Below are 12,235 nucleotides of genomic sequence, written 5' to 3' on the forward strand. Positions count from 1 at the left end.
CCTTGAGAGAAGTGTCTGAATTCTGAAGTAAACAAAGACCATTGAATCGACTCACTGCATCAACACATAGATAGTGGTCCTAATGCAATGTATTCAATAACATTTTTACTCTAGGGACGTTTGGTTGCACTTTTTCAGATGACTAAATCTGAAAACATTGCTTTTCAGATCAGATCCAAACACTTGTTTGGTTTCTCCTCTTAAACTTGATCTAAATCATATTTTCATATATGAAAAGTATAGACCTTGGGCTAACTCTTAACTCGCTCAGACGCGTTTCGGAGCTGGTGCAAGGTTGAAGCTACCCTTACAATATTTTGAAAATGACACATGATACCCCTGTCTTCTCGTGCGCTTAGACTCATTTGGTTTCTCTCTCTCTCTCTCTCTCTCTCTCTCCCTCCCTCCCTCCCTCCCCTGTCTTCCCACCACCGTCGGCCGCTACAACATGCAACAACGATGGTTCAGTGAATAATAATAATATTTTTATTTATTATTATTTATTAATTATTTTTATTAATCATTTGAATATTTTTTATTAAATTTACTTGTGTTATTTTTTATTTATTAATTATTTTTATTAACTAGTAAATTTTAATTATTTCATTGATTTTTAAAAATTATTTCAATTTTATTTGTGTAAATTATTAATTATTAATTATTTTTATATTTTTATAGCCATTGTTTTTTTTAATTTTAATCATTTCATTTATTAATTTATTATTTATTATTTCTATTGTCTCAATATTATTTTAGGGTTGAAAATTATTTTTATGAGATAATGCAAATTGAACTCAATATTTCCAAATAATATGTTTTAGGGGTAAAATAGTAAAATCAGTAAATTTTAGATGGTAAAGGGTTGATCCAATACAAAAAACTTATGGATTCAGATCCTTTAAAAAGTAGAAAAGCATATATGCCTCTTTTTAGATTTCAAACACTTTTAATATCTTTTTAACTTTCCATATCTGAATTTTCAAATTTATCAAACGCCACCTTTGTTGTCCACCAACTTTGTTTTAGATAAGTTTGTTTTAATATTATTTTGAGGTAGAAAATCATTTTTTATGAGATAATGCAAATTGAACTCAACATTTCCAAATAGTATGTTTTAGTGGTAAAATACTAAAATTAGTAAATTTCATATGGTAAAGGGTTGATCGAATACAAATAGACTTATGGATTCAGATCCTCTAAAAAGTAAAAAAAGCATCTATGCCTCTTTTCAGATTTTAGACACTTTTAATATCTTTATAACTTTTCATATCTGAATTTTCATATTTTTCAAATGTCAACTTTGTTGTCCACTAACTTATCAGGCTTAGTACAAAATAGGAGTTTTGGTAGGTGTTGCTTTGCCCAAGGACTCCCCAACTCTTGACAGTTCCAAGAAAGGATCTTCATAATTGTGTGGGGGCTTGTTTAGAGTGTGCCTCCTCACCCATTGAGAATTTTGGGAATCAACATCATCATGCAAAATAGAGTTTGATCTTGCAAGGCTTTTAATTTTCGCACCACAAACTCTAGGAGAGTGAGAGCTTGTTTCATCCTTTGAGAATTTATTAACATTGTGCTCATTTGAAAGGAAGTCTATGTGACTCCTCTTGTTTTTTCCTTAAGCTTTGACTGAGTTGAGTTTTCGACTTGGAGTCACTGTGCTATGTCAAGTCTTGACCATGAATAAACTTGAAGCTGATTATGTTGCTTGTGTATTTATGGGTTATCTTGAAGGCTATAGTGGGTACAGATGTCTCCATCTCTCTACAAGCAAAGTTTTTATTTCACATGTTCAGTTTGATGAAGATACATTTCCCTTCAAGTCTCATTGTGCAACTTTAGTTGCTTCTAACTCTTCTTCATCGGTACAGGGCTCCACCACATCTATTGGACCTCCTCCTATCGTTGAAGTTTTACTATGCGATACCGTATCACCCTCCTTTATTACGGATGTCCATAATTTAGTGGCTTCTCCAATTTCAAGTGATAATGTTCCTCCTTCCATTGCTGCCACATCATCAAGTTCTACTAGCTCTCATTCTAAAGCTACTCCTCCTGAGGTTGCTATTGAAAGTGTTGCTCCTACTCCACTACCTATAACCAATGTACACCCTATGATTACTTGTGGGAAGGATAGTATTTATAAACCCAAAGTTTATCTTGCCTCTCATCACCCACTAGAAGTCTTTGATGATGAGCCAACCTGTTTCAGTCAAGCCAACAAAAGTGCTCAGTGGTGAAATTCTATGTTAGTAGAAATTGATGCTCTTTAGTGAAATGGAACATGGACTCTTGTTCCCCACATTGATGATATGAATATCATTGGGTGTAAGTGGATTTTCAAAACCAAGAGAAGCTCAGATGGCTCTGTCAATTGTTATAAGGCCCGACTTGTGGCTCAAAATGTGTTTCTTCATGGTGATCTTGAAGAAAATATTTACATGAGGCAACCCCCCAGGATTCTTATGTCTGTCATTTACATAGGTCTCTTTATGGGTTAAAATAAGCTCCTCGGGCTTGGTTTCAGAAGCTTAGTTCATTCTTACTTCAGGTTGGTTTTAAGGCATCTATAGTAGATACTTCTTTATTTATATTTACATCTCCTATGTGTGTTATGTTTATACTCATCTATGTCGATGACATTATCATCACTGGTTCAGACTCCACTATTGTATCAAATCTTATTGCTACCATGAGCACCTCCTTTGCTATTAAGGACTTGGGTCCTTTACATTCTTTTTTTGTGTTGAAGTGGTTCGCAGCTCTAGCAGCATCATTTTGTCTCAGAAATAATACATAGTGAATCTCCTTTAGAAAGCTCACATGGACGGTGCAAAACCTTACTTAACTCCCATGGCATCAACTTGTAAACTTCAACAGCACATTGGAGATGTTCTTCCAGACCCCTCTTTATATAGGAGTGTTGTGGGTGCTTTGTAGTACTTAACCATAACCCGTCCAGACATAGCCTTTTCTGTCAACAAGGTATGTCAGTACATGCATGTGCCTACTATTCAGCATTGGAGTGTAATCAAGCGCATACTCAGATATTTGAAACACACTACTAATTATGGGTTTCGCTTGATTGTTGCTTCTTTTTCCTCTCTTCGCCTTCATGCATTCTCCGATGCTGATTGGGCAGGATGCTTGGATGACAAAAGATTTCAAGGTGGTTTTTGTATCTACCTAGGCCCCAATTTGATCTCATGGTCCTCTAAAAAGCAAGCTATTGTTTCTCGGTCTAGCATTGAGTTTGAATACCGAAGCATAGGCTGTGCTACTTCTGAATTACTTTGGCTCCAATCCCTTCTTCACGAACTTGTAATTCTTCTTGTTTCTACTCATGTCCTTTGGTGTGATAATCTCGGTGCGACGTATTTAATTGCAAATCCTGTTTTCCATGCTCACACCAAGCATATAGAGATAGATTATCACTTTATTCGGGAGCAAGTTGCTTGCAAGGCCTTAGATGTTCACTTCATCTCTAGTGCCGATCAGCCATTAGATATTTTTACTAAACCATAAGCTCTTCCCGGCTTTCCTTCTTGAGGAACAAGCTGATGGTTCATCCTCTCCCCATTTGCTTGCGGGGGGGCTGATAAGGATAAGAAGAAGAGTCTGATTACAAGTCAATGAAGTAAATCTCAATTGAATAGATAACCAAAGCTATCGTTATCTCTCTGTAAAGCTTATCTTGTACAACTGTTAATTTTATTTGTACTTTGTAACCTATACACACTATAACTTATTTATACATACTCTCCACTCATTAAATTTATAGTGAGTTCATTCATAGAAATTTAGTTTCGTTTCAATAGATACTTGTTTAGGTAATCAACATGGTCCATTAGATCATTAGTAAGTTATGATATTTCAAAAGTTTTTTGATAAAATTTATCTTCTACCATGTTGTGATCAAATATGCAAACCTCCCAAAGAATAAAATTATATTGAAATAAGATTGAGATCAGTGTAGCAAGTCATAATAATCTTTAATTTTAGTTTTTTCAATTAAAAATATGTTTTAAAAAAATATATAATATTTTCAAGAATATCTACCATATTTATATTTTACCCTATTTATAAACCTTAGATGCATGTGCCCCTAAACTAGTATAAACAATAAATAAGTAAAATAACATGAACAAACATCAAAATTTTCAATTATTTGATTAAAACATGTAGAAAACACATAAAATATCAATTATTTAACACTTAATACATAAATTCACGTCTTGCAACAATATGCAAATCCAGAACCAGGAGGGTTGGATTTAGCATAATACCATACCCTACTTGTACCTATACTAGTTTGTAAAATATCAAAAGCCGTTTCCATTAGGGGTGTCAATTGGACTGGATTTGGTCCTATCCGATCTAGTCTAATGTGAGTCCATTATAAATGGACCAAGTCCAATCCGGTCCAATGAATATTTTGGACCATTTTGGATCAATCCAATTCAATGTGTGGACCATCCAATCTGTTCAAATTGGTTTCAACCCAAACCTGGTCCATTGATACCTATATTCTTATCTTATATCAATGGACAAGATATTGGCTTAATCCAATCCAATCCAATATAAATTTATTACGGATGGACCATGTCCAATCCAATCTAATATATATTTTGGACCATATTGGTCCAATCCAATATGTCTTATTGGTCTATCAAACCCGTCCAAATTGATTTTGGACTGAATGGGGTCCAATCCAAAACTGGTCCATTGACACCCTTCCCACCCCAAAATACGCTTTTCAAGCAAAACAAGTTCTCCCTTTGGCAAATAGGGCAATACCCACCCGGTACGCTAGAAATTACCACCCGTAATTAAGGTTGGGGACTTAACAAATCGGGTTGGGTTGACATCAACCCGACCTAACCCGGCTCGACTTGCACCCCGGTTTGAATATTCCGGTCCCAAATGATTAGGGTTTTTGCTTGCGAATCCCGATATTTTATCCTTCCTCCAACGATAAATTGTTGCTTCACCCTGACTTGTTATTCCAGCGTCTTTAAAGTCTTAACCATCGACTTCGGAATCGTTTCATTTAGGGTTCCATGCCGTCCCCCAACACCCTCAGACGGAGACAACTAATTGGCCCAAACTACCATGGCCGACGAAGATTGCTAATTCGGTGAACATGATTGTTTCCGTCGCAATGCCGGTTCTGTTTCAGGTGTCTCCCGATAGAAAAAACTGCGCTGCTACTGTAACCATACTGGAGAAAGCGTTGGGTCTTCCTTTTTCTCTGGTCTTCTTTTTCCTGGCCTTTTTCTGTGTAGCTTACTCAGATAATTTTTGGTAGAAGTGGCTTCCTAAGAAATTTGTTTGTCCATTTTGTTTTGTAGGTAGAGTCATGGCTCTATCTCTGAGTCAACAGCAGGTACCCTTCAGTGGTATCTTGTCTGCCGCTTGGATCCAAGATAACTTCCAATTGAAGATTGCTTGAAATTCATCGTTGTTTCCTGCCACAATAATTGGCTGCATATATGAATATTTTTCTCTTTCTTCATCTTTCTTATTGTTCTAATATTCAGGTTTTTTGTTTGATTTTATTTTTTTTTAAAGATCAAAGATTTTCCACCCCATTATGCTAGTATTGTTCTGTGATTCAAGACTAGGGTTATACGCTGTTTGTTATGCTTAACGATTTAGCAGCGAATTTCCTTTATTTCCCCCTTTTGGCCATCCGATGTAATTTCATGATTTTTCTATGCTTTCTAAATCCATATTATATTATGGTCCAATTTCACTCAACCTGAACTGCAGAGATTTGCTTCTGCCTTTATCAGTGGGATCTAGCACAAGCCTTAAGATATCCATCTGATATGAAAAATCCACCCATTTGCAATGCTGAGGATGTGTGCTTATGATAGTCTACCATAAAACGTGTAGTTACAAAGAGTTATTTGGGACCAAAGCACATCATTAGTGGGTTAGTTGGTTGGCTCTAGTTCAGACACAGGTGCTTTGTTGGTCAATAACAAGCCATCTTTTGCATAGTGCCTAGACAGAAGCCTGCTTATCACGATTGAAGTTATTCTTGCCCGATGGTTTCCTTCAAATTTAAAGCAGCAACATTTCTTATTATCTTTCTTATGGCCTTTTTTTTGGCTATTGCCTGTCTTCCTTTGTTTCCTGATACAATGTATGCCTGAAGCTAGTGTTTTGGAACGTTACATGTTGATGGGAATGGATCCACCTTTTTAGTATGCTCGATGTTCTAGCTGGTATCCATCTAATGCATGTTATTAGAAGTAGTACTCAATCTGTTAGATGGGTCTGCCCCCTAGGATTTGTAAAATTTCTCTGATCTAAAAATTGTGCTCTCTCTGGTTGGGTTAAACTTGCCAGAAGTATCTCTTTAGAAATTAGTCGCTATTTTATTTTGTAGATAAATGAATTTCTTTTTGCAATTGTTTCTGGACTTTGAGAAGATCTTAACGAGTCTTGTAACGTGATGGCTCTATCTCTGAGCCAATCCTCTTTCTTATTTTTCTAAACCTCAGATTGTTTTGTTTGATTTTGTTTCTTTAAAGATTAAAGATTTCCACCCCACTATGCTAATATTGTTTTATGATTTGAGACTAGGGTTATAGGTCGTTTGGTATGCTTAATCATTTAGCAGCATTTCCCTTCATTTCCCTTTTATGGCCATCCTATGTAATTTCATGATTTTTCTACACTTTCTTAATCTATATTATGGTCACGTTTCTCTCGACCCGAACTGAAGTTTTGCTTCTGCTATTAACAGTGGGATCTAGCACAAACCTTGAGAGTATCCATCTGATGATGATTCCACCAATTTGCAATGTTGTGGATGTGTGGTTATTTATGATGGTATACTATAAAACGTGTAGTTGTAAAGAGTTATTTGGGACCAAACCACAGCATTAGTTGGTTGTTTGGTTGGCTCTAGTTCAGACACGGGTGCTTTGTTGATTAATAACAAGCCACCTTTTGCATAGTGCCTAGACAGAAGCCTGCTTTACATATTGGGGGTTATTCCTGCCCGGTGGCTTCTTTCAAATTTTAAAGCAGCAAAATTTCTAGTTATCTTCGTATGGGCTTTTAGCTTATTGCTTGTCATCTTTTATTTCGTGATACAATATGTTGCTGAAGCTAGTGTTTGGTGACACTACTTTGATGGTTATGGATTCACCATTTTAGTGTGGCCGATGTTCTGGATGGGACCCATCTAATGCATGTTCTTAGAAGTAGAATCTCTTAGATCGATCTGGTCCCCCATGGGTTAAACTAGCTAAATCTAATCCCTGTAGAAAAAGCAACCAAAAAATAGGAAATTTTATAGTTCCTCCCAAGTAAGTGGTTTGCGCATTTTATTTTGTAGATAAATAAAATTCTTTGGTGCAATTGATTTTGAATTTTGAGAACTTACTGGGTCTTGTGATTGAGGCATGGCTCTATTTCTGAGTCAACAGCAGGTGCCATTTTGATGGTATCCTGTCTGCCGCTTGGAGCCGAGATTGACATGCCAGTGGAAGATTGCTTGAAACTCATAGTTGTTTCCTGCACAATAACTGGCTATATATGTAGACAAATAAATTTCTTTTGTGCAATTGATTTTGGATTTCGAGAACTCACTGGGTCTTGTGGTGAGTCATGTCATGGCTCTATTTCTGAGTCAACAGCAGGTGCCATTTGATGGTTATATCTGTCTGCCGCTTGGAGCCGAGATTGACATGCCTGTGGAAGATTGCTTGAAACTCATAGTTGTTTCCTGCCTCAATAACTGGCTATATATGTAGATAAATAAATTTCTTTTGTGCAATTGATTTTGGATTTTGAGAACTTTACTGGGGTCTTGAGATGAGTCAATGTCATGGCTCTCTATTTCTGGTCAACAGCAGGTGTCATTTGGTGGTTATCCTGTCTGCCGCTTGGAGCTGAGAGTGACTTGCCAGTGGAAGATTGCTTGAAACTCAGTTGTTTCCTGCCACAATAATTGGCTATATATGTATATTTTCTTCTTTCTTTCTCTTTGTTTTTCTAACTCGCGCAGATCTTTTTGTTTGTCTTAATTTTTTTGAAACATCAAAGCTTTTGCACTCCATTACGCTAATATTGATCTATGATTTGTGACTGCTGTTATATGCTGGCTGGTATGCTTGACAATTTAACAGTGAGTTACTGAGTTCCCTTCATTTCCCGCTTTTAGCCGTCTGGTTATCTGTTGATATCTAAACTGCACTTTTGTATCTGCCTTTATTAATATGATCCATCACAAACCCTAAGAAAATCCATCCGATTTGAAAATTTGGCTCACTTTAGTGGTTGTGATTGTCTACTAAAACATGTAGTTACAATGAGCTTTGAGACTGACCCAGTGGATCAGTGGGTGGGTTGGCTGGTTGGTTGGCTCTAGTTCAGACACGGGTGCTTTGTTGATCAATAACAAGCCACCTTTTGCATAGTGCCTAGATAGAGGCCTGCGTTACATGATTTGGGGTTATTCCTGTCCTATGGCTTCCATAAAATTTAAAGCAGCAACATTTCTTGTTTTCTTGTTCCTGGCGCTTTTAGCCTATTGCTTTTATCTATTATTTCCTGATGCAATGTGTGGGGGATCCAGTGTTTGGCGATACTTCTTGTTGATGGTTTGAACCCACCATTTTAGTATGGATGATGTTCTTGTTTGGACCCATTTAATGCATGTTGTTAGAAATTCAACTCAAATCTCTTGGCTGAGTTTGGCCCGCTATGGTTTGCAATTTGTCTTTGATATGAAGATGAATGGAGATCTCTAATAGGGTTCAACTTGCCAAATCTAACCCTTCCTGGCACCAGAAAACGCCAAGGTGGTGTTTGGTTGGACCTTCATAGAAGATTTTTTAAAGCCTAAAATCCAGAAGGTCTTTCTAGCTTTCAAATATTAGTCAAAACTTGGAAAGCTTGTTTGGTAAACTTTTTCAAGTGATCTTACAAAAATGTTAGAACTTCGGAAAGCCCAAGTAAGGATTGATTTGCAATCTTTATGGTTGCATTGAAATCACAATGGGCCAAACCACTGACAAATTTAAAAGATAGTTGGCATTCAAATCAATGATGCACTCTTTAATCTATGATTTATTAATAATTTAAAAAACACAAACCATGTATTATTTCTTTGATGACAATATCTTTTTTAATACAGAAACCTTGAATTGCACGTGGCAAGTATTCAATAAAAATGTCATTTATATTTATTAAAACAAAATCTACAATATATACACAAATCTATGAGTAACAACATTCTAAATGGTCAAAAACGTCATAAAATTGAGGTTCTAAAGTGATTTAAATTTAATTTAAGCATCCAAATCATTCCATTTTTAAGTGGAGTGCAGTCCACTTATCCCTAAGTTTAAAGGTATAGTACAGAAAGGTACCCTATGCTTCAGGGTGGTAGCTGATAAGTACCTTGGACTTTCAATTGTAATACTTGAGTACCCTAAACTCTCAAAAATACATCTGGGTGTCAAAGAGATCATTTTATGGAGTAAAATCATCACTAGAGAAGGTTATCGTTGGAAAATTTAAATCTGTTATTTGTTAACGCGAGAATGTCATGAAGGGGAGGGAGACATTTTGTATTTTTGATATTATGTAATGTTTAATTGATGAAATACTGATGGATGGAGTCAAGTTTCTATTTTTTAGAGTTTAGGGTAATGTTGCAATAGAAAGTCTGGTACTTATTTGTCACTATCCCCAATGTATAGGTACCTGTAATGGTTGGTCTTGCAACCATTGTCGCTGGTGTAGTTTTGGTGATGGAAGGCTTTTCCTTTGCCCAAATCGATCAGTGATAGACTGATAGTACTGGGTTCTTTCTCATCCAAAACGATCGAAGGATTTTTGCGTCTTAATCGTAAGGCCACCGACCATTGGTCGTCAGTTTTGCCATAACTATTAGCCGTTAATCGTAAGGCCACCGACCACTATATTTCACAGTTAAAATTCCACTGTGGTCGAGCGCCCCAGTTTTTAACTTAACGACAAAAACCGGTTTTGTTACAGTGAGCATCTTAACCCATAACATAGCATAAGGCCATCGACCATTCTTAGAGGAGGTTCGGTCATATGCTTCTGTTTTTGGTATATTTTTGAGCTGTAATACACTGACAAGGACATGGGAGCAGTAAGTTGGCTGTTTAGAGCAGGTCTGTTACTTCCATCCCCTCTCATCAAAAATGCATAATTTTTGCCGGAAGCCAGCACGTGGAAGACTTACCGACATTCGAACAATGATATTCATGCTAAAGGCCAACCATTTAGTCGACTGCAAGGTTCTAAATGTCGGCTGATACGGTGGTGCTTTTTTTATGTTTTATTTATTTATTTTTAACATCAGTTCAGAGGGGTCGGTTTAAGTCCTAACTATCCTCTTAATCATGGTCTGACCTGATACTATAATCCCTGAAGGGGTGTATCAGGAAGGCCCTAATATGATACGTTTCGATTGATACAGGTCGATACATCATGATATTTCGAACCTTGGTTGATTGTATCATGTATCAACGATTAATGTGTTCGTTTGAAGTAGTGATCACTGTAGCTCTAACTGAATTAGGAAGATGACTATAATGTGTCAAGTTTAACTTGGGTGTAAAATTTGGGTAGGTTTGAGATCATCAACCTGAGCCCAAACCCAAGTCTCAAACTTTAAGCTCAAGCTTTGACCAACACAAGGTTAAAGTCCAAATTTTCTAACCTAGGCCCAATCCAAGCTTAACCCAACATCTTGGTTGAAACCTTGCAAAATCAAATGGAATTGTATTCAGTTCGGACTACCGATGGCCTCAAATTGAGCTTTTTGGTCCATGTCCTTCTTGAAGTTTGAAAACTCAAGCTCCACCTGTGCAAAAGCTTTGGTTGAGACAAGTTAGACTTGGGTGTACCAATATTAGGTATTTTAAATAATTAAGTAATATTTACAAAAAGTTGTAACATTTAATCACAGGTAAATTTCTTAAATTACCCTTATGGTTTAGCTAATTGACTAAGTGTATCCTTATTGTTTGAAAATTGATTAAGGTTACCCCTACTGTCTCTGACATTTGACTAATACTTCCCTTACCATTAGCATCTGTTAACATAAAGATGAAAAAGACTATTTTACCCTTTATTCTTCAAATTTTCAAAATAAAAAACTTAAACATGCAACAGGAATCCCATGCTGCATTTCGATGGATCCCAATCAAAATTGAAATTATAGAATAATTTATTGGAAGACCGGAGAGGGAGGTTTGAGAACGGAGGTTGAGAGAGACCGAATAGAGGAGGTTAAGAGAGAGAGAGAGACGGGAGAGAGACAGAGGCGGAGGGGGAGGTCTGAGATCAAGGCTTGAAAGCGTGACTTTTAATGACGTTCTAGGAGAGGACGATTGAAGTGGGTGACCGTGGAAGGTATGCCTGTTCACCATGCAGATTTAACGAAAATTTGTATCGACCAATTCATTGATTTCGCTCTGTAACCTCTCAGTTCCCATTCTATATGGATCGATGCTCTGTACCCTCTCTAGTTCCCACTTGAACTGTTTTCGATCGGAATCTGGATGCTCGTATTCCAAATTCAAATGGGTCTTCGTCGATCTACTTATTGTGCTGGTAGTTTCCAAGAAACAACGTTCTGTTTTGATCAATTTCTTTTTGCGATGTGGATCTATTTAGTTATTGTAGACTGTTCAAGAAGGTCTAGTAGATAATTTTGGAAGTTGGGTTTCTTTGGATGGTCGTAAGTATGGATAGTCAATTTTCAAACAGTAAGGGTATACTTGATTAATTAGTTAAACCATAAGGGTAGTTTAGAAGTATACCATTTAGTCATTAATAAAGTAAAATAGAACACTTACAGATAATATGGAAAAATAAATATTTATTAAGTAATTAACGGTAATTTATTATCTTTATTAAAAAAGGATTACTATAATTAATCCAATTTACTAAATAAATAAATTATTTCTATAACAACATTGCCTTCCTTTCTTATAATAATTAGTAGTTTTTATTGTTCAATTTTTCCCTAACAAATCTTGTGCACCGCACAGGTCCCCACTAGTGTGTGTTTGTATATCCATCTATCTAACTATATATAACAAGACGGTCCATGTCACCATGCCTCCTCATGCTCTATTGCCCTCACTCTGCATTCTCCTTGACTATTTTTCCTCTCCCCTTCCCACCACTCATATTAAGCCAACTTAACACCCTTTATCTTTATTTCATAATT

The 12,235-nt window shown here is 36.4% G+C and overlaps 1 long non-coding RNA gene across 1 annotated transcript; it reads left to right on the plus strand.

The window, feature by feature from the left end:
* The first annotated feature begins 4,966 nt into the window (after positions 1 to 4,966).
* On the plus strand, positions 4,967 to 5,674 carry LOC148843737 (uncharacterized). Its single transcript, XR_016103306.1, has 2 exons — positions 4,967 to 5,254; positions 5,352 to 5,674. It is a non-coding gene; the product is annotated as an uncharacterized LOC148843737 (long non-coding RNA).
* The last annotated feature ends 6,561 nt before the right edge of the window (positions 5,675 to 12,235 follow it).

This window comes from Nelumbo lutea, chromosome 8 (genome assembly GCF_056320005.1).
Source record: "Nelumbo lutea isolate HS-2025 chromosome 8, American lotus-T2T, whole genome shotgun sequence".
NCBI classification, from domain to species: Eukaryota; Viridiplantae; Streptophyta; class Magnoliopsida; order Proteales; family Nelumbonaceae; genus Nelumbo; species Nelumbo lutea.